Source organism: Eriocheir sinensis, chromosome 21, assembly GCF_024679095.1.
Source record: "Eriocheir sinensis breed Jianghai 21 chromosome 21, ASM2467909v1, whole genome shotgun sequence".
Taxonomy (NCBI): Eukaryota; Metazoa; Arthropoda; class Malacostraca; order Decapoda; family Varunidae; genus Eriocheir; species Eriocheir sinensis.
In genome coordinates this window covers 17,704,666-17,726,993 of record NC_066529.1, presented here as the reverse complement: position 1 = coordinate 17,726,993, position 22,328 = coordinate 17,704,666, and the positions used below count along the sequence as shown (strand labels likewise).

General features: G+C 41.1%; 1 long non-coding RNA gene across 1 annotated transcript; it reads left to right on the top strand.

The window, feature by feature from the left end:
- Nucleotides 1–213: 213 nt before the first annotated feature.
- Nucleotides 214–21,843, top strand: LOC127001774 (uncharacterized). The gene is made up of 3 exons (XR_007755445.1): nt 214–406; nt 15,386–16,180; nt 20,192–21,843. It is a non-coding gene; the product is annotated as an uncharacterized LOC127001774 (long non-coding RNA).
- The last annotated feature ends 485 nt before the right edge of the window (nt 21,844–22,328 follow it).

The window sequence follows — 22,328 nt, the reverse complement described above, 5'->3', positions numbered from 1 at the left end:
TCATAAGGTAGGTAATGAGATACTGGCACGGACCTAAAACGAATCTTAACCCAGTCGATTTCATGCTCCCCCACCCAAAAACCCCGTGTTCCCACAGGTCCCCAAGATCGTTCGGGCAGTGGATAGGCATAACTTGGAAAGAGGCATAACTCGAAAAGTAGACATTTGCGACGGAAATGAGGTACAAAGTCATGCAATTCACTACATCTATCACCAGAAAAACATGAACCACGTCAGAAAATCGTTGGTTGGGTGAACCCGTAAATTGTCCATAATATCTTGCCCCGAGTAATTGAAAACCGACTTTCTGTTTGCTTTGTTTTCCTTCACAGGAGCTGCCGATACAAAGGCCTGGCGGGGGAGAAATCTCAAGCCACCGGTGACATCAAGATCAAGCTTTCCCCAGGTAAAGTAAACTCGGTAGGCTCTTTTCATAGCACTTTATTCTGATTTTGTGATGTGGTATATATCTAGTGGCACACCCAGACCACTCTGATGGTTGGCAAGTTCTTCTGGTAGATTTTAGCGTACTCATCACTGGTGACCGTTGTTTATGATGTAGTATACCCTATATCGTTACCGTTGATGAGGTTTCAGGCCCCGCTCCACTGCAATAGTCTTCGTAGCATGAAATTTGAAATTCAGTACTCACATAGACCATATCAGTGCCACAGCCAACAGAACGCTGGGGTTCCTGAGGAGGAATTTACATAACTACACACCTGACATTAAACACATAGCTTATGACACACTTGTGAGACCAACACTGGAATACTGCTCCAGGGTGTGGGATCCTTACACACACACAAACATTGATAGGTTAGAACAAATCAACACCAAGGTGGCTAGGTTCATTATAAACAATTACACTCGAACGCCTGGCATCACAACACGGATCAAACAACAGATAAACATGGAACCTCTTCACATACGCAGACAAGCACACAGACTTACACTTATGTACAAGATCACAAACACTCATATTGACATTGACCCACAAACATACCTACACAACGCAAACAGTCAACGTACTCGTAACACACACATCCATAAATACCAAACATATAAGGACATAAGAACATAGGGAATCTGCAAGAGGCCGGGTGGCCTACACAGGGCAGCTCCAGAATCCCCCCCACTACTCACGATGGGTGAGGTATAGTTTCAGGGGTTACAGGTAGAGGCTTGATCCTCGTTATACCGGCGGTACTATGCATGCACCAGTACCCTGCCAGCTTACTGCACCCACACCTCGCTGCCACCTGTCGTCCTCGTCCATGTAGCTATCCAGTCTACTCTTAAAACAAGCTATCGTCCCTGCACTAACTATGTGATTGCTGAGTCTATTCCATTCCCCCACCACCCTATTACTAAACCAATGCTTTCCTATATCTCTCTCCTAAATCTATACTTTTCTAATTTAAATCCATTACTGCGAGTTCTATCCTGCTGGCTAATTTTCAGTACTTTACTTATATCGCCTTTGTTGTAACCCTTGACCCATTTGAATACTTCTATCAGATCTCCCCGCACTCTTCATCTTTCTAGTGAATGTAAGTTTAGATGTTTCAGCCTATTTTGATATGGGAGGTTCCTCAGCCCCTGAATCATCTTGGTCATCCTCCTCTGAACTGATTCTAGCAAGTTGATGTCCATTCTGTAGAGTGGGCACCAAAACTGGACAGCATAATCTAAGTGTGGCCTAACTAATGCTAAATAGAGTCTGAGGATGACCTCTGCACTCCTGTTGGTTACCGTCCTGTTGATAAAGCCTTATACCCTGTTAGCCCTATTCCTCGCACTAATACGTTGCTTCCTTAGTTTTAAGTCAGAGTTCACTAACACTCCCAAATCCCTTTCACACTCAGACCTGCCTATCGCTTTGGAGTCTAAACTATACCCATGTAATGGGTTGCGTGTTCCTACACTAAGTATGCTACACTTGGTGATGTTAAAATTCATCTGCCATTTCTCTGACCAAGCTGACAGTTTGTTGAGATCCTCCTGCAGTGCTGTAGCATCCTCCCCTGTCCTAATAGTGCGTCCTATTTTGGTGCCATCTGCAAATTTACCTATGTCACTAGTTATCCCATTGTCTATGTCATTGATGTAGATAATGAATAAAAGCAGGCCTAAAACTGAACCTTGAGGAACCCCACTGGTAACATTACCCCATTCGGATTTTTTACCATTAATGGTAACCCTCTGTTTCCTGTCGCTAATCCACGTCTTAATCCAATCAAATACCTTCCCTCTTATCCCATGAGCCCTGACTTTATTTAACAGTCTCTGGTGAGGTACCTTATCGAAGGCCTTACTAAAATCAAGATAAACCACATCATAGCTCTCATCAATGTCAGCTGCCTCGTATACTCTATTGTAAAAGGATAAAAGATTAGTGAGGCACGACTTTCCTTTAATAAACCCATGCTGTGAGTCGTGAATTAAATTATGTCTGTCAATATGATCCCTAATACTATCAGCTATTACTGACTCAATCATTTTACCTATAACTGACATCAAACTAATCGGCATTTTAGTTCTTCATAGAAGATTTGTCTCCCTTCTTAAATATTGGAATAACGTGTGCCTGCCTCCATGAAACAGGCACCACCCCTGTGTCTAGTGACTTCCTAAATACTTCTGTTAACTGCCCACTTATTTCAGTTTTACATTCCTTTGTTACCCTGGGGAAAAGTTCATCTGGCCCTGGCGCCTTAGTGACTTTAAGTTTATCTATCTGTCTAATCACGAGCTCCCTACTTATGTTGATGTCGGTTAATTCTTCTACCTCTTCTCCCCTGTAGATCTGTTCTCCCTGAGGTATATCATCTAATCTTTCTTTGGTAAATACAGTTAAGAAATATCTATTTAACGCCTCGCTCATTTCCTCATCACTATCAATCAGTGATTCTCCTGACTTAAGCGGCCCTATCTTATCCCTAACCTTGGTCTTATAAAGCTGAAAGAAGCCCTTTGGATTGGTCTTTGCTTCCCTGGCAATTTTAATCTCATAATTACGTTTTGCCATACGTGTGTTCTTTACTGCTCTAGCTAAATCGTTGTAACTATCCCTTAGGTGACTAACACTGATGCATACAAGCACTCATACTTTCCACGCACCATACGTGACTGGAACAGCCTCCCTCATCAGATTTTAGACTGCAATACAATAGACTCATTCAGAAAACAAATACACAATCACTTGTCACCACAACACACCAACACTTAACAATTACACTTGATTCACTTCCCTCCCCTGCACACCCGGCTCCCCCGTCCCCCCAACAGCCAACAAATATGTGTGTATGGCACCTGTACGGGTGCCCTGCACATCATATATCCAGATCCAGATGAAGTCGGTTCAAGGTGTGGCACATTCTGGAATTCCCATGAGTGCGGCGCTGCCAGTTCGACTGCCAATTATCAGATTAGCACTCTCCCTACCTACCCACCCACAACCCACCTGTTTATCTCTCCCTCTCTCCTTCTCGACCCGGGGGAGGGACCTAAGGGGACATGCCAACCACCACCACCACCACAACGTGGCAACTTGGGAAAAAATCGCTGCCACATGTCATAGAATTTATACAAATCGTTGTTATAATCCTAAATATCGACACTCATTGTACTATGTAGTTTCCTTTACTATATACAGAATATATAAAATATCACTTTTAAACAGCACATAGATGGGAAATAAGAGAGAGAGACGCATGTACGAAGGTTGATTTGGCAGCATGGCTAGAGGTAAACGACGATACCAGCTCCACCCTGAACGGACTTCATGCTCTGAACAGACTATAGTGCACTCTGCGAGGGCCGCCAACAATTACAATGTTAGCCTCAATAATAATCCTCGATGCACTTATTCTCAAACGTTGTAGCGAGTGAGCGAGTCTTAAGTTGCTTTCATGAATAGTCTACTGATGTCCTTGGCATTATCTTAGTCACTTAGCCGTGTTTAGGTTTGTACTAATACCAATATCTTCCCTTTTCATAGTATCACAAATATCCATTGGTTCAGTTTTTATATGTCTGATATTTTCTTTATAGTATCAAATTAAATATCCAACGATTATTTCCAACTCACTGAACACTTATCACACAATTTATCTTCGAGTACAAACACTAATTAATTAATAACCATGATTGGTTATGTTACGAATTCTCTCAATTTCAGTCTGAAGGACTACACAACACTGCTCATTTTGGGGCTTCTCCATTGCTCTTAGCAGTACAGTTTGCCTCAAGATGGCCGTATCTGTGATAAGATATAATTGCATGGTACGGTATCTGTCTCTCACTGTGTATATTCCCCATTCTAATTTTTAACTTATCGTGATTCTTGTAAATCAGCTCTCTCACAGTTGGGTCGCACCTCAAAATGTAGTGCATCGTGCAGCCAGCTGCAGGCTTGCTAAAAATAAGTTCAATTTTATTCTCAACATTCTGAATTGTGTAAGAACTCATTGGGGTCTAAGATGGTCTCCTTTATTTTTTCCTTGGTCTCCTCTTTATGCACATTACATATCATGATCATTGGTTTCATCTTTTCAACACTCTTGATACTAATTTGCTTAACAGACTCCAATTTTTGAGCAGCCTCATCCCTTGTGTTTTTGTCAAAGTTCATGACAATAATACCTCCATTTGTGAATCTTGAATTAGTTATTTGAATGCCATTCAGTGCCTGGGAGATTTCATCTTTCATATCTGTTGCCTTCTTTTCCTGGGTAGAAGCTTTCACAACTAGGAGATTCTTCTTGACTTTCCTGCCTCTCTTCACTACCTCAGCCCAACTGGATTTAGCATTCTCAGCACGAAGTGCATCAATAACTGATCCCAGCTCCTCCTGCACCTTCTCAGCCCTTGATTCAACCTTATCTTTAACCACAGATATTTCTTTAGATAATTCTTGCTTGAATTCATCCAATTTTTCCACAATGCTGGTAGCCAGATACGTACTCTTTATAGAGGCATGGGGTGCATATCCAATTTATTTTAGGTATATTATCCTGCTTGATCCCAGACAAATAAGCACACTTCACATGACACCACCTAGGACACAAACAGCATCCAATCCACTTCTCGCCTGAGAATTCCACACAAACATAACACAAATCCTCCAGTCCCTTGGCCCTGACAGCCATGTCAACACTTTCTGTGTGGAGCTAGACGCAACACACATCCGCTCAGGACCATGACCACTCACTCACGAGTTGCAGGACTGGAGAATAGAATAGCTTTGGTCATTTCTTTATTCTCAAGTTGCATATACACACCAGCAGACATCAGAGGGTAGGAGTAAGTAAGCAGCGTAAGAGCAGAATATTCACAAGTGGCATAACGAAATAATACTGATTCTTTATATAGTTACTGGCGTGGTGGTGATGGCTCAAGTGTCTTTGGAAAGTCTCATGAAAGCTGTGCTGAGATTCAAACTAAAGTCATAAAAGTCATCAGTAGAAAGATCAGCACATATGATCATTTCAGTATAAGGCATCAACAAGGCAGATAATCAGATAATTCCTACCTATCACATATAATGTAAGTTTTGTCATTCTGAATCTTTTGTTTCCCATGTATGTTTCTCGCAAATTGATAGTCACGAAATTAGGGAGTTATTCTGTTTACCAGATTTTGACAGCAGGACGGGTCAGGATAGATTAGATTTATTGTAATAAATTTAAGGTCAGATCAAGTTAGGCATTTAGTTTAGTCAGATTAGTTACCCTTAATTGTTTTCATCATGTAGGAGTGATACGCTTTGCACTGAACCTACAACCCTCCTTAAGGTCACTTAAAGACATAATAACGTAACCTAATGGAGTGACTCCACTCCTCTGATCCTCTTGTCTTTCCTGGCCATTACCGTTACCATTGATGCCGTTTCAGGCCCCAATCCACTGCAGCACAGTGCTCCACAGGGCTGTCAACATTATAATAATAATGTTAGCACTGAAAGTTGTCCTCTGTCTTCATGTTTGTAAGGTTGTAGGATTTAGTGAATAAGTGAGTCTTCAGTGCTGTCTTCAAGGTTGCCAGATTACCACTGTTCTTAACGTCCTCGGGTAACCCATTACCGAGCCTTGGGGCACTCTTCTCAAATGCTCTGAAACCCAGTTTCAGGTTAACTGGGCTCATAGAGTCTATATTGTTCTGCACTGTTTCAGTGACATAGCGGTGTCCAGATTAAATTCCTGTAGTAAATTTCTCATATATCCAGGTTTACCAAGTACTGTTGCTTGGTGAGTCAAGACACTTATTTTGTTGACTATTCGTGCCTTAATGGGTAGCCAATTTAAGTCTATAAGTATAGGTGTTATTCTCTTGCGTGGCAGCAGACCCTTTATTAGCCTTGCAGCTCTGTTCATGACTAGTTGTAGTTTCCTCAGCAGATATTTAGGGAGGCCATAATATAGTGAATTACAATAATCCAGCTTTCTAGTTACATGGTAGCCTGCTGTTTTCACCACCTGGTTGATCTGTTCTTTGAAAGATAGAGTACAACCAGTTTTCACACCTAGGTCTTTGACTGCCTTTTTTACAGTCATAGTGCCAGCATTAGTCCAAAGAGTGGAGATATTGAGCCTCCTGAGATCCTTGTTCTTCCCCACCATCAGGCATTCAGCTTTGTCCTCATTCAGCTTCAATTGCTGAGAATTCATCCATTTTCCAACATCATCCATAATTCTGTTCAGTTTATCTTCACTGTTTTCCATGTCACTCAGCGACAGATAGAGCTGTGTATCATTGGCATACAGTTTAAAGTCAACTCCATGCTTTCTCAACATATGTGGCCATTAGGCATATTATGGTTATCATTTATTTGGACAGCAAGTGAGGCCTCAAAGCACTCGCGTGACTAAATGCTATCAAATGGAAGAAAGAAAAATAGGAAGTGGCAATAAAGGAAATAAGTCCCATTTTGATCTCCAGCAGGAAGCTTAGGTACTAACTAATGAAGAATTGCATCACGCCTCAATGGCGTAGGTGTTGCCATGCCTAGATACAAATGCAAGGACCCACATTAAAGTTTCAGCCTGGGTAGTCAATGCACATCCTACCCATCTGTTTTTTCTCCCATTTGGGTTGGTCATTAAATGTGTAGCCTAGGTAAACCTGAGTAAGGTAAACTGTGGTAACCTGGATGTCACATTCACCCTGTATATATATCCAAGGGTAATTCATGGTTCCTCACCCACCACAGGCTCAAGGGCCAGTGAGACAGAGATTAATACTGAGGCCACACACAGCTATAGTTTACTTCTGTAGTGCTGAGACACACCTGATAGGCAAGCCTCCCATAACTTACTCAACGAGGGGGGGTATCTCTTTGGCCAACTTGTTAAAAAGCGGCTTTCCCGTCTCGCTGGTCGCGGGTTCAATCCCCAGTATTGGCAAAACCTTTCCTTACTTAGATTAATTTTTCGTGTGTTTTGTTACACGCTGTGTTTATGTGGAGTTCTAGGGAGTAGAAATTCAGTGCGTTACACTGGTGGCACATTGGTGGGCATCCTCTCCTGTGATTCTGTTGTCTCCCTAAAGGGGTAACGGGGAGAGTGATGGCCCATGGTCTCCGAAGAGTTCATAGAAAATGGGAAGTTTTGTTGACAAACACACAGAAATTAATCTAGATAGGGATGGGGAACCATGTAGTGCTGACACACAGCTGATGGGCGAGCCTCCCATAACTCACTCAACGAGTGGGTGACCTCTTTGGCCAACTAGTTAAGGAGTGCCTTTCCCATCTCGATGGTCATGGGTTTGATCCCCAGTGCCGGCAAAACCTTTTCTTGTCTAGATTAATTTCTCGTGCATTTTGTTACATGCTGTGTTTGTGTGGGAGTTGTAGTAGTGTGAAATTCAGGGCGTTACACATCCACAACTTTACCTTTTGACTTACCATATTTATCTTGGCAGAACTGGTTCAGGAACCAATTTCTGGACATCCCTCCTTTCTGCCATTTGCCGTAACCTTTTCAATGATACCAGAGAAAAATACATAGTTTTTTGTGTTAATAAATTTGTGATGAATTTATATGGCAAAAATTGTGTATGTAAGAACTTGTTTATGGTTTCTCAGTTTCTTGTTATAAATGTCCTCCACTTCCTTGATTATTTGTGCCACCTACATAAATAAAGTAACAATGTACCCTAACTTGTCAGGAGAATGACCGGATGCATATTGGGAAGTGTCACAAGTACTGTAATTGCGGGAACTGTAGCTACTTGTGAGAAGAGTGAATTTACTGTACTCTAAGAACCATCTAGTAGTCTATTACTGTTTCTTATTATTGCCCCATGTCTGTTGACTCTGGTATCTAACAGGTGTTTGTGTGAACCCAAGACAGCTAAGTCTTCCTGTGGCTCGGGGCAAGATGGGCATGATATTAACAGCGAGAGGGATTGTCACTACCCATCATATATTGCCACTTCTCTTGAGGCATGGCTCTTTATGGCACTCATTCGCTGTATGGTGTTCTGAAGACCCTCCCTGAAACAAGAACTCTGCACATCCACCACAACTATGCCAATCAATCTCAAGGGCATGGCACTTGCTGGCTGTGTTGTCAAGATGCTGCTCAACTAAGGAACTCTTCATGGCATCTATTGCTGCTATGATACTTTGAAGGCAAGTTCCAGTTCTGTCAACATCATAAGCCCCATCCACACTGTCAGGCAGTGGCAGTCACAAGTTAAATCCACCATTGTACACTCTTTGACAACTTTGATGAGCAAACCAGTTGATATTTTGTGCTCATGGTTAATCAGTCATGTAAGTCCCAAGATTGCCACAAAGTGTGTAATAACAGAGTTACTGCTCTGGGCACTGCCTGATGGTATGGATGGGGCTGGAGGTCTCTAAAGTTGAGCTGTCAACACCCATTTCAGGTGATGTTTTCAAAACTTTCCATATACTAGGCAGCTATGTTTTGTATGTCATATATGTCATGTGCTGCTTAACTTGGAGTGCAGTATAATATGAATGATAGTTTGATTTGAGTGAAAATCAAAATATTGGGTAGGTAGTAATTTGTATTTGTTTCTTTTTCCAATGGTCTGTTCTCTCACTAGTGGCCCTGGGTGGCCATGACTGAAGTGTCTTTAACTCTCCCAGCACCAGTGTAGGAGAATATATGCTAGAAAATCTGAAGACTTCATTGTGTGCACGCACTGGTGCCCAGCGCAATATGAGGTGCACGATTCATTCACTTTTTGCTGCACCAAGCCCATCACACTGCCACATCCCCCAAGCCTTCCCGACTCTTGGTATCCTGCCTCTGAGCAGCTTGCACAATGCACAAGCCTCTCTCTCACACTCAGTTACCCTAGCAACATGAGAGGGAAGTTATTTCACCATGCATTGGTTTGCACCTGACCGTATACCTACTTCTTCTTGGCTTTCATATTTTGAGCAAACTTTCCCCACTTTTGATCAGTCTTTTAGTTTATATATATATATATATATATATATATATATATATATATATATATATATATATATATATATATATATATATATATATATATATATATATATATATATATATATATATATATATATATTCTCATTTCCATTCAAAGAACAGTTAAAAATTCCTTGATTTAGCTATCCAGTCACAGAATCAGCTTGCTAACCTGTTGCCCATCAAAATTCAACAGCTCCACTGCTATGCTCACAGCACAAGAGCACAGTTATTGATGCCAGACATAGCACAATATGTTGGCCTCCTAACACTTGTGCACAATGCCTGTCTCCATATATTCTAGAGTTTCCAGTTATTCTACTACACCGACACTCCCTCTCAGTACACTCTATTTCTTGATTACCAACTCCTGTCTTTTCAATACTTGTTCACTCTACTGATCCATTTCTCTCATGGTATCCTTTGGACATCTCTTCCTCAGTCCTGTCCTCATATATTTTTTTCATAAAGTCATTCTTATGTGCCATAGCTATGACCTTGGTATTTGCTGTACTATGATCAATACCTCAGTCATTCTTGTTCCATGTCCAAACTACAGAGTGCCATGCTTCACACATTCAACCACCACAATCCACACCCTCAGCTGCCACACCCATGCCAAATCTTTCATGGTTTCATTGCTCTGACCTACACTTAGCATCCCACCTCTTGAGCAGCACACAGAAGCCTCTCTCTCACATTGTTACCCCAGCAGCATGATATAGGAAGGTTATGTCGCCTTGCAATTCTTGGCCCTTGACTGCATACCTACTTCTATGAAGAGGCGAATTGATGCCTTTGGTAATAAGTCTCTACACAGAATCATTGGATATCACTAGAATGATTTTGTGTTGAATCAACAATAACTCTGTGAGAATGAATTGAGGCCTATTATTTTCATAGTATATGAACACTAACTCTTATTATATAGACATGTAGCATACCACCCAGAGATTGAACCTACTTGCCAGTCATTTCTGTAAGAGATAATCAAAGGTGCAGAAAGTTAAGGAAACCACTACAAAGCTCATCGCTTGAACAAGTTGATGGATCTTGCCATGAGGTACTTAGGATGGGATGGTGGCCTGCATGGAGACTTGCTTGGAGGGACCCCATTCATAGTGTGGATGAGGGGATGCACCCCCACCCTGGCATATGTCCCAGCTGATTTATTTTGTTTTCCAGATATTTTGCTGATATATTCTTACCAAAATCCTCATATACTCTCTCTCTTTACTCTCTAACCAATATTTCCAAGTGTCTTACAGACACTCACCTTAATTACAAAAAAGCCAACTCAGAATCTTTCATAATGGAAACAGAACATTTTGAAACATTCAACACCACACTCATTATAAACATTAATGATGCTGTACACACATTTAGCACCATTATTGAAAACCCAGACAAAAAATACATCCCAAGAGGCAACAAAAGAAGACACAACCCAACTTCACATCAGAAATTGATGGCCTCATCAGACAACACGATACATTAAAATACTTCCCAACGCCTCATACATAGGAAACTATACAACAATTACGAGCACTTAACACACAAATCAACAACAGAACCCTAGAACAGCAAACACTAAGCTGGCACAACTATGTCCAAACACTTGATCACAAAACAAACATTGCTGAATACAAACATTAAACAGCATCACACTGTCTAACAGCTACACCACACAATCACACAGACACCATACCCTCAAGCAAACAACAAGCAAAGATTCTCATCAACCTTTTCTCTAAAGTTAGTCACCTATTCCCACACCAGAAGACTCGTGGATCATCCGATGCAAAAGACAGTTCCATATTGACCCAGTCTACAGTCCCTTCACCTTCATCCAAACAAAACACATTATACACAACTTCAAACATTCATCTGCCTTTGGTCCAGATAAAATTAGTAACATACACTTCATTCACCTGGGACCTCAAGGCATTCAAGCACTCACTAAAATATCAAACTACAGTTATGCACACAACATGATACTCAACATCTGGAAGCATGGTATCATAATCACCATTCCCAAACCCAACAAAGACCCACACTAACCTCATCACACTGCCCTGTCACCCTCCTTTGCACTCCTTCAAAGGTTACAGAATGCCTAATACTCCACATCACTACGCCCCACATCCCCTTGGCCACAGTACAACATGGCTCTCGACCACTCCACTCCCCTCCCCTCCACAAACTCCCTTCTCACAAACCACAGTGTCTTTAAAGGCATCAACTCTGCTCAACCACACCACAGAACACTCCTAGCAACACTCAATATTAGTAAAGCATATGGTGTCATACCCCGACACAACCTCACAAATAAAATTCTCAACACAAACATGCATAATAACACCAAAACATGGCTGGGCAACCATCTAGCAGCATTCTAGCTGGTAGGTATGCACATGTCACTTTTGCCGGACAGTCATCAAACACAAGAAACTTCCCAAACAGAATCCCATAAGGATCCGTCTTATCACCCTCACTCTCTGATCTGTACATGCACGACCTACCCACACCCAACACACCACAATTACAGATTGCTTGATATGCAGATGACATAAGACTTACAAGTATACATATACCAAAATGCAAACACTGCCACACAAATCCTTCAGCCATACCTGAACACCTTATTGCAATGGTTCACCACAAATAGACTACAACTAGCCCCAACAAAATCCACAGTCATCCTCCTCACTAACTGGAATACAGAATACAGACATATCCCACACCTTACCATAAACAACACTCCCCTAACACACGCACATACACCCAAAATTCTTGGTGTCACATACAATACATCAGTCATTTAAACAGCATATTACAAACATTAAAAACAAGTTAACACCCCGATGAAATACCCTGAAATCACTTGCCCATACAACATTTGGACACAACAAAGACACCACTACCACAGTATACAAACAATATGCTCAGTGATTTACTATGCCAGCCCTGCATGGGCTCCTAACCTTGCTGAAACCCACCTCAACACCTTACAGACCATTCAGAACAAAGCCTTAAAGATAATCACAGGGCACACAGCTACCACACCTACAGATCACCTACACCATGAAACCAAAGTCCTCAAAGTAAAGGATCACCTTGACATGAGAGGCTCACAAACTCTTGTGGCAGGCACTGCAAGCTAACACCACTCATTACACTACATGACAGAACACATGACTTACACCAAGAAACATCAAAACAACACCCCAGATATTATGCACAAATACTGTCAACACTTCCACCCCAAACCAGCTTCCAGAAACATACCCATATCCAAATCACTCATCAATCTATCTAGTCACTCAAAGACAACACTGCTGCATGCCCATCCACCAGAAATCCATCCCTCAGAATCCCTCCTCGCCCATCAAGACCGTCCACCCAGCAAGACTGCGGTGTGGCACCATCCAGGCTTTCTGAGTTATTAGAAGAGGCTGGAAAACTCCATCTTGGACACCAGCCTTGATTATAACATAACACCTCATACTATAAAACACATTATGGAGGACTGGACAGCACACAATCACTTAGCCAACAAGACTAAAACCGGCAAAAGCCTGGTTACAACTGTGGCCTTCCGGAGGGGCCCAGGGATGCTCAGACAGACAGCATGAAGAGCCTCAACAACAACAGTGTCTTACTTTTTATACTTTCTCTCTTTCTCTCTCTCACTTCTACTTACAGATTTTTACACACGAGGATACACAACAATATAAAAAAAGATTACAAGAGACCAGATGGCCTACAATGGCAGCTCCTGAAAATGGGTTAATCAATAGGGGCATACACCCGGGGGATGCACCACCATCCATATATATATTTATCCTTCATTTACAGTTTTCAATCATGTTTGCCCCAACTACATACCTGCTCAGTTTGTTCCACCCATCCACCACCCTGTTCATGAAACAGTTTTTGCCTATTACTTTCCTGAACTTGAATTTATTCAACATAGTCATTGTTGCATGTTCCTACATCAGTTTTTAACATAAGTACATCACTTGAATTGCTCTTATTAATCCCTATATTCCAGCTGAAAACCTCAATTAAATCTCTATACAGTCTGTGTGTTTCCAAAGAATATAAGTTCAGTCTTTTTAGTATTTCTTTGTACAGTATGTTCCTAAGTCCTTGAATCATTTAGTCATTCTTCTCTGTATTCCCTCAAGAGAATCTATATCTTTATTATAAAAGGGGCACTAAAACTGTACAGCATGATCCGTGTGTTGCCTAACCAAATACAACTTAAGGATAACTTCTGAGTGTCATTTGGTTATGCTTCTAGAAAGATAAACAAAGACTATTGCTCCTCCAAGGAGCAATGGTTAGCATATCTAGCCATTAATCTGTAGGCCCAGGTTCAAGTTCCATCCCAAGCAGTCAATGTGCACCTCACCCAGCTGTTCATCCTCCCTTTTGAACTGGTCAATAAATGGGTACTGGAGACATCCTGTGGAAGGTAAACTGTGGCAATCCTGGACTTCGCACTGGCCTGTGTCCCAGGGTATCGGGTTCTTCCCACCACAGGCTCAAAGGGCCAATGCAAAAAAGATGAGCACCACAGCAAAGTGCAGCTATAGCATATGCACCTAATTTTACCTTTACCTCTGTGGCCGAGAGCTGTGTTATTTAATGTGGAATTATTTGGGGGGTTTATTTCTTTCAACATTTAAGGCAATGCATTTGTCAATGTTGAACTGTATCGTCTGTTTGTTGTTACACTCATACAAACCTTTCTTGCAGATCATTTATCCTCAACTGCTTCTTCTACCTCATCTGTCCACCATGCATTCTATTTCCATCCCCTTTAATACACCCTATTCCCAACTGCTTCCTAAGTTGCCCTTGTCACTGAAATTTTTAAAATCTCAAGCACCTCACTCGTTCCAGCACTGTTATGTTCCTAATCACGCTCTTTTAAGTAATTCACCTTCCTTCTGTACATCTGCCTGTAGTTACTGTCATAGTCATTCATTTGCCATTCCCTTCTTTCCCATCTATCTCTCATCCTTACTTTTGCTACTGCAAAGTAGTCCTAGTCATTACATTCCTCTACTAAATTGCATTTAATAATCCAACACTCTCGCTCCTCACACTCAATCTCTTGCCTACCAACTCCCTTCAGTGCTCATCCACAATGAGCATCCATTTCATCAGTGGTTTCCCCCATGATACCATTTCCCTCAAGTCATTTTCATTCACTCGTCAAATTCATCCTCGTTTATTCTTCTTACCACATCTCTTACCAAATCAGCTTCCTCGAGGCTGCGCGTTCTGTACTGTCTCCGCCAGTTCTTCTGCCCCGCACAGTTGCTGTCCATTTACAGGGGCCTTGTCCGCCCTCGTATGGAGTGTGCATCTCATGTGTGGGGGAGGTCCACTCACACAGCTCTCCTTGACAGAGTGGAATCAAAGGCTCTTTGTCTCATTAGCTCTCCTCCTCATACTGATAGTCTTCTACCTCTCAAATTCCGCCGCCATGTTGCCTCTCTTTCTATCTTCTATCGATATTTTCATACTGACTGCTCTTCTGAACTTGCTAACTGCATGCCTCCCCCCCCTCCCACAGCCCCGCTGCACAAGACTTTCTACTCATGCTCATCCCTATACTGTCCAAACCCCTTATGCAAGAGTTAACCAGCATTTTCATTCTTTCATCCCTCACGCTGGTAAACTCTGGAACAATCTTCCTTCATCTGTACTTCCTCCTGCCTATGACTATTCTTCACCCATTCAATTACTCCACAGTCCACTCCCCTTGCGGTCACACTCATACCAAAACTGAAACACATCCTTATTCATTTTTATCATGAGTTCACATCATCTTTTAGAGTAGTATATATAGTAAAGTATCATTATTATCTATTCTTATTTTGTCCTTTATTTTGCAGGAATACATGAAGCTGAGATGGAAGGAAGGCTGCATAAGATAGGACTTTAATTGATCCTCAGCTGTATGGTGGTTGGATGGCAGGCAGTCGACAGGTATGTAGAGGCAGCTGATGTAAACTTGTTAGTACATGGGAAAGAATGCTCTAGGGCAGTGCTCTTCAACCTATGCTGCCCTCCCCCTCTATTGTAGATATTAGAAAAGCTGTCCAGCCCTGATGGTCACCAGTTTTCTTTGATAAAATCTTAAGTTATTAATCTTTTCTTGAGGATGGATAATAGACATTAGATTCCCTTTTCTTTAGCTACCATCTCACCAAGCAGGCCATGTGATTTCTTATCCTTACTTGTATTTGCTTGTGGTCCCATTTTACAAGACATTGAGCACAGATTCCACTTTCTTAACCATATGATGTTTTCTTTTTCCCCCAACAAGTATTGCTTTCCATCAAATCTCTCCCACCCTGAGGCAGCCACCCACCCACCCAGGTTGAAGAAGTGTAGGTTAGCAGGGAACAGAGACAAGCTTTAAGTTGATGGTGTAGTACGGTGAAGTTGCATTCGACGACTAATTGGGGTAGGCCGTGGCCGAGTGGTTAACGTGGGGGCGCTGCACTCACTGCGTGCTGGACACTCTACCACCTGGAATGTTTCAGTCACTGCTGAGTGGCCTAAGACTACCCATATGCTGTCCTGAAGACCACCCATCAACCTGGACTTTAAAAGAAACCATCCATGAAGAAAGCCTACCTGCGCGAACATAAAAAAAAAATGCATAAAAAAATTTAAAAATCAAGGTCAGTGAAAGCTCACCAGATAATTGAAACAATAGGAAAAATGTTGATTGGCACCAGAGCCTGCGAGACTTTACTGTATTTTGCTCATTTATTGCAACAAGCTTTAAATTTATATTGTTGGGAACACTATAATTTGAAATTGCAGGGGTCCTCGCTACTCATCACATCACTCCTTCATCGTCAGTATTTGTGGATGAAAACCAAAACCTTCATCATCCTTTTGTCATCATGATGAAATAATTTTTTATAGTGGAACACTTTTCTTTTATAATTCCAGTTTTGTATTGTGTTTTGTGTTATTCTTGTAGATAAATAGAAATGGGGGGTTAGCATGAAAGCTGTTCAAGATCCCCTTAGTGGATAATATTTTGCAGGCCTAAGTGATCGACTCTAGGCACAGACCATTGATTTCAGAGTAAAATATGATGCTTTTTCACATGGAAATAGTTTTTGTTACCACAAAACAGTCATGAGAGTGCTAGAGCAAATTTTCTAATGGCTTGCAATTTTAGTGGCAAAAGGCTAGTATCCACTGAGGTAACAGTGGGGTTGTTAGCTTAAACAAGTATAAGGGCTCAAGATGGCCAAATGAGCTATATATCAGTGTTTATTATCTTGACAGCTAAAACACATGACCATTTCTGCAATATGTGCACATCATTGTTATCATAGCTGTTCTGTAGTGAACAGAATGATTGCCATGTGAAAAAGCATCATACTTTACCCATCAGTGAAAGATCTGTCTCTCTGAAACAGAGCACCCAGTTCCGAATTAAATCCAATTTTACAGTATTCTTACGAAAAACTTTGCCAAACTATTAGTTTTTTTAATTTAGTCTATGTTAAACAAATAATGAAGACCCCTGTATAAATTGCTTTTATAGTATTTTAATGTTACAGTAATAAGTAATGCTGTTTATGATATTCTGGCAAGGGATGAGTAACCAAAAATTTTAACAATAGATTTATCTGTAGTAACCCAGTGTAAGGAGTCTGTTTCATTTCATCTTTCTATCAACAAAGCAGTAATTTTGATAGATGTGGCACCTACGCATTTCTAGTTCGTGAAAAATCAACTGTTGTGAAAGACATTCAAGGTAATTTTTCATGTTAATTTTTCAATAATATATTTGAATGTTTAAGTAAACAAAAAAGTCTATATAAATCCCAAACATACAGATTGGCATTAATAATACACTAAATAAGCACACAAATAGACAAGCTTGTATCAAACAGTGTAGTCGGATCATACTTGAATGATCAATGGCTTTTTAAATGCCTATAATTCATCTCATCAGGTACTAAATGTAAATAATATCAGTATTCAAAGTAACCTGAAATAGTAAATAATAATTGTTGAATGTGATGCTAGGCTATTTTGAATATTAGCCATGTTATTTGCATGCAACAAATTTAATGTGCCTGCAAGGAGATGAATTGTAGGCATTTGAAAGGTTATAAATCTTGAGTATGATCAGACTGTATTGTCTTATACAAGCTTGTCTTTTGTGTGCTTTTATGCTATATTATTGATGCAAATTAGAATGTTTGCAGTTTATATAAGAGGACTTGAGGGCTCTTTGTATACACAAACATTCAAATATATTACTAAAAATAAAAAGTTAATCTTCACACAATTACAATCTAATATTGGGGGAGGTGGTGGCTGAGTGGTTAGAGTGCCGCACGGCCCCGCATTCAGCGCGCTCTCCATGATGTGGGTCCAAATCCGCCGCTAACCACCTGGGATTTTTCAGTCAACGCCGAGTGGCCTAAGACTACCCACTTACTGTCCTGAAGACCACCTATCAACCTGGACTCTAGAAGAAGCTGTGCAGTGCAAGTGAAATCAAGAATGAGCTCTGGGGGGCAGCATGAGCCAATAATAATGGCACCATTATAAACAATTGCCTGCACCATGACCGACTCGGGCCGACCATCAGGCCCCTATGTACTAGCCTACCGGCGCTATAGGCCACATGCAAATAAAAAAAAAATAAAAAAATCCACAGGTGCCACTTTTATGATTGCGAGTGGATAGATGAAATGAAACCGACTATAGTAATCTTAATGCTGAAGGTAACTTGTAAAAACGGTGGGGAATGTTCGGTAGTGATTACAGCTTTTTTTTTTTTTTTTTTTTTTTTAATTCAAATTAGTGCATAAGCTGCATAAAATGGGGAGAAATTTTTCAAAACTAGCACCAAAAATGGCTGAAACAATAAAAAAAAGGCACCAAAAATGGCTGAAACAATAAAAAAAGACAAAGTCCAACATACCTAAATGAGGGTCTAGAGAAGACAAAGCTTTTTCTTGAATCAAACAAAATGTGTGAAACTATTTTTTTTAACAACTTTATAGACAATATGGATTACTGTAATGTGAAGCAAGCATGGAACAGTCACCTTTTTGGGGGGCTGGTTTACACAGACATGCATGGGCTGCCAGCAGGACATGGAAACTTTGTTATAGTTTTCCTTTATTCCTATGATGTGGCTTCAGACAATGAGTCCTCTATTTTGTATGCCATACATGCCAAGCATGCCATGAAACTGAAATAATTGCCGACATAAGCAAAAACACACATCCCAACTTTTATGGCTCTTGTTGCACTAGCCCAAGTCATATATTGTTGCATTCCTACTATCCATATGAGACCCTGTGACATTCCGTTTTTCGCAAATATCTTTCAAACGAAGACTTGAATCAGCATGGTGCTTGACAGATTGTTTCACACACTCCGCTAATTTTTGACGATATTGTGCATTGCCAGATGCGGTTAATTATGCCGTTTGCTCTTGACTGTGATGGCAAAACCTGCGTGAGCCACATACACATTTAAACAGGCGAGGCATGACATATTTGTGAGGCGTACACACAACAAACACAGTGTAATACACAAGATGTGAAGCTGTGCACACATATGACTCGTCTATAATGTCGCAGTGGAAAGAGACTTATTAAACTTTTGGTGCGTGAAACAGTTAAAATCTTCTCAAGCTATCATTCTGTATCTCTCGCTGCATCATCCAAAACCGTTTGTTTCTTTAACTGCTTGGCCCACAATGCCCCATCCTAAGTTTGTTTTTAGTCCATAAGGATCATCTTCATCTCACAATAATCTCCTTGGGCTTAATGGCTCTGATATAGTTAACTCCAATAAGTGCCACATCTACATTTGAATCATAAAGCATCAGTTTGTTAGAGATACTTGCTAAGTGTGGCCAGATTTAGGCTGTCTCAGGGCATGGTATTTGAGCTTCTTTAGCAGGACTATTTTCCTTGGAATATGTAGGTGGAAGATCTATGTGCAGGTGCTCGCCGAATCCTCGTACCACAAGTCCGTCTTTTGTGCAGGGCACAATCTGTTCTCCCATTATTGTGGAGAGCTTGAGGTGTACTGGTGAGCCACTAACTCACCTTCTTCCCAAGGTGCTTTCTTTGATGAAACAGGCATCAGATTGACAATCCAATAATGCATATACCAACCTTTTACCATGTTCATTGCTACTGTGCTGTAACCACACTGGCACAATCATGGTGTGCATATCTCCTGTCATAGACTTACTGGTGTTAATCTTGTTTGAAACAACAGAGTTTTCATTTGCTTTTGGGCGAGTTGCTCTATCTGACTCTCCTGCCTTGACATTTGGAGCACTAGTTTGTGCAAAACCATTATATATTTTGAAGAGACGTTGGGTGGTATCGTTGACATACAGTACAACATTCTCTTCCATGCATGTCTGCGTGTCTGTGTAAATCAATCCCTCAAAAGGGTGACTGCTCCATGCTCACCTCAGAGGTATATTCATACCACAGTTACATATGCCTTGTAAGAAACTGAGAAGTGATATCAGGGCACCCAAGGAATGCTGCAGCAACCTGCCGTCACACAGCTGTGACATCAAGTTGCCAGAGCCTGATAATGTACGTATAATCAGACTTGAGAGTTGTGATTAGAGGGTTTTCTGCAGTTACAGAATATATAAATTGTTGGACTGTTGCTTTCAGGTGCTCCACTGACTCTGCCAGCCATCACAAATCTCCAACAAGTCGTCATCGGTGTTGCTGTACCCACCAAAGCAACCTGGATGGAGAGCTGCCTTATACCCAGCGAAGAGACGAAACCGCTGTCAGTCATACTTCAGAACTGTCAGAGATAAACGATTGTTAAATCAGAAAATTCAGCTCTAAAATGTTCTTTATAGCTACTGCCTGTACTCTACTTACCATTGTATGGGAGTTTTTCTCCGGGGACTATTTTAGATATTTTCAACTATAGTTGGTTGACCCAAGTCTGAAGTGAGCATTATCGCGCAACCTGCAGCCACACGGCGTGTCCGATTTTGTGGATACTGTATGCTTGCCTACGCATAGTAAACAATTATCAGTGTCAATAATATGCAGGCAGCAATAACAAATTCCGTCTATTGTAGTTGATTACGAGAAAAAAATATTAGTAAGGTCACAAATAGCTGTTTTGTTATATACAAGATCGCTGATTATGATTATTAAACAGCCTTGAAGCTGTCCACCACCAAGAAAATTAGAAGGCTTTATATTTATAAAATGGCTGTTTGCAACATTACTAATATTTTTTTTAACTCAAAATTGTCTATAATTGACAGCATTTGTTATTGCTGCCTGCATATTATTGACACTGATGATTGTTTACCATACGTATGCTAGCATACAGTATCCACGAAATTGGACATGCCGTGTGGCTGCACGTTGCACGATAATGCTCACTTCAGACTCGGGTGAACTGACTATAGACAATTTTTATTTTTAAACCTTCAGAAACACCTACTACAGCACTTTTTGCTGCATACTGAAAGTAATCAGATGCCTTAGCAAAGCAATTGTTGACTCAAGCAGATTACGACAGCTGCCTTAAGAGAAATAGTCAGGATAATTTGGTGTTATGTATCATTACCTTACAGTAAAGATTTGCTGTAAAAGTAATTTATTTTGCCCAATCTTAAACATCTAAATTTATATCTCCTCAGCCCTGTTCCCTAACTGGAACTGCCCTCCAGAGGGTGGCCACAGCAGAAGTGTCTGCATATCTCCCTGTTCTTGCACTCCCTCTCAGCGTACACAATCCTGGTACTTTAATCTCTCTCACTCCAATACTCACTCACCCTACTGATCCACTTAACAAGTGATCCTCCCCTAAAATCCCTTCTCTCAAACACTTTTCTCAGTTTCATTCATTCATTCTCATCATGTGTCCAGACTATCTCAGCGTGCCAAGCTTCACCCATTTGACCACTCCACAATCTACCCCCTTCACTGTCACACCCATACACGCTGTCATTACTTTCTCCATCCCATTCTGAAACACCACATGCACCTCTTACATAACTCATTTCCACTGTGCTTGTTCTTGATGGCTGTGCTGCATTCCATGTCCATGTCTCAGACTCGTAATTGAGTTGGCAGCATAATGCTGTTCCTCATTCCCCTCTTTATCCTCATGCTCACACTTCCTCTCATAACTCCAATGCACCTACTAACTGTCTGCCCTTCACTTCTCTTTCCCTCACCTCACCTTCCATACTTCCATGCTTACATAAAATTGTCCCTAAATATTTAAACTTGGTCACCTTCTCCATTCCCTCTTCCCTCGGCTTTATCCTACAATTCGTTGTGCTCCCTGCTCCAACTCTATGGCTTTGCAAAATCAATGGTCTGCTCTCTTGCCCTCTCAAATACCATAGCCGTACTCTTTCTAACATCCACTTTAACCTGGTAGCAGCGACGGGCCAAATTTGTGGCTTTACTGTGTACCAGCAACGGGCCAAATTTTTGCTATAATATTAACCCCAAAAAATAGATGATGCATAAACGATCACATATGCGTTGATATATTATGAAATGGTTTGCAGGAGTGATGATTTTTTTCTCATTTTTCTCGCTCTGAGGGGCCTTTAAAGAAACATGATCGCCGCAGCTACTGGGTTAAACTTTTTTCTCTTACACACTGTTAAACTCATCCACTATCCTCTGCAGTCTGCAGCATCCCCTCATTCTCTGAGAATACTGTATCATCTGCAAACATGTCTGTCATCAATGACTCCTCTGTACCTCTGACTCTTAGCCTTGATCCTAGCTCCCCCACTCCGGCTTTCATTTCTCTCATTCA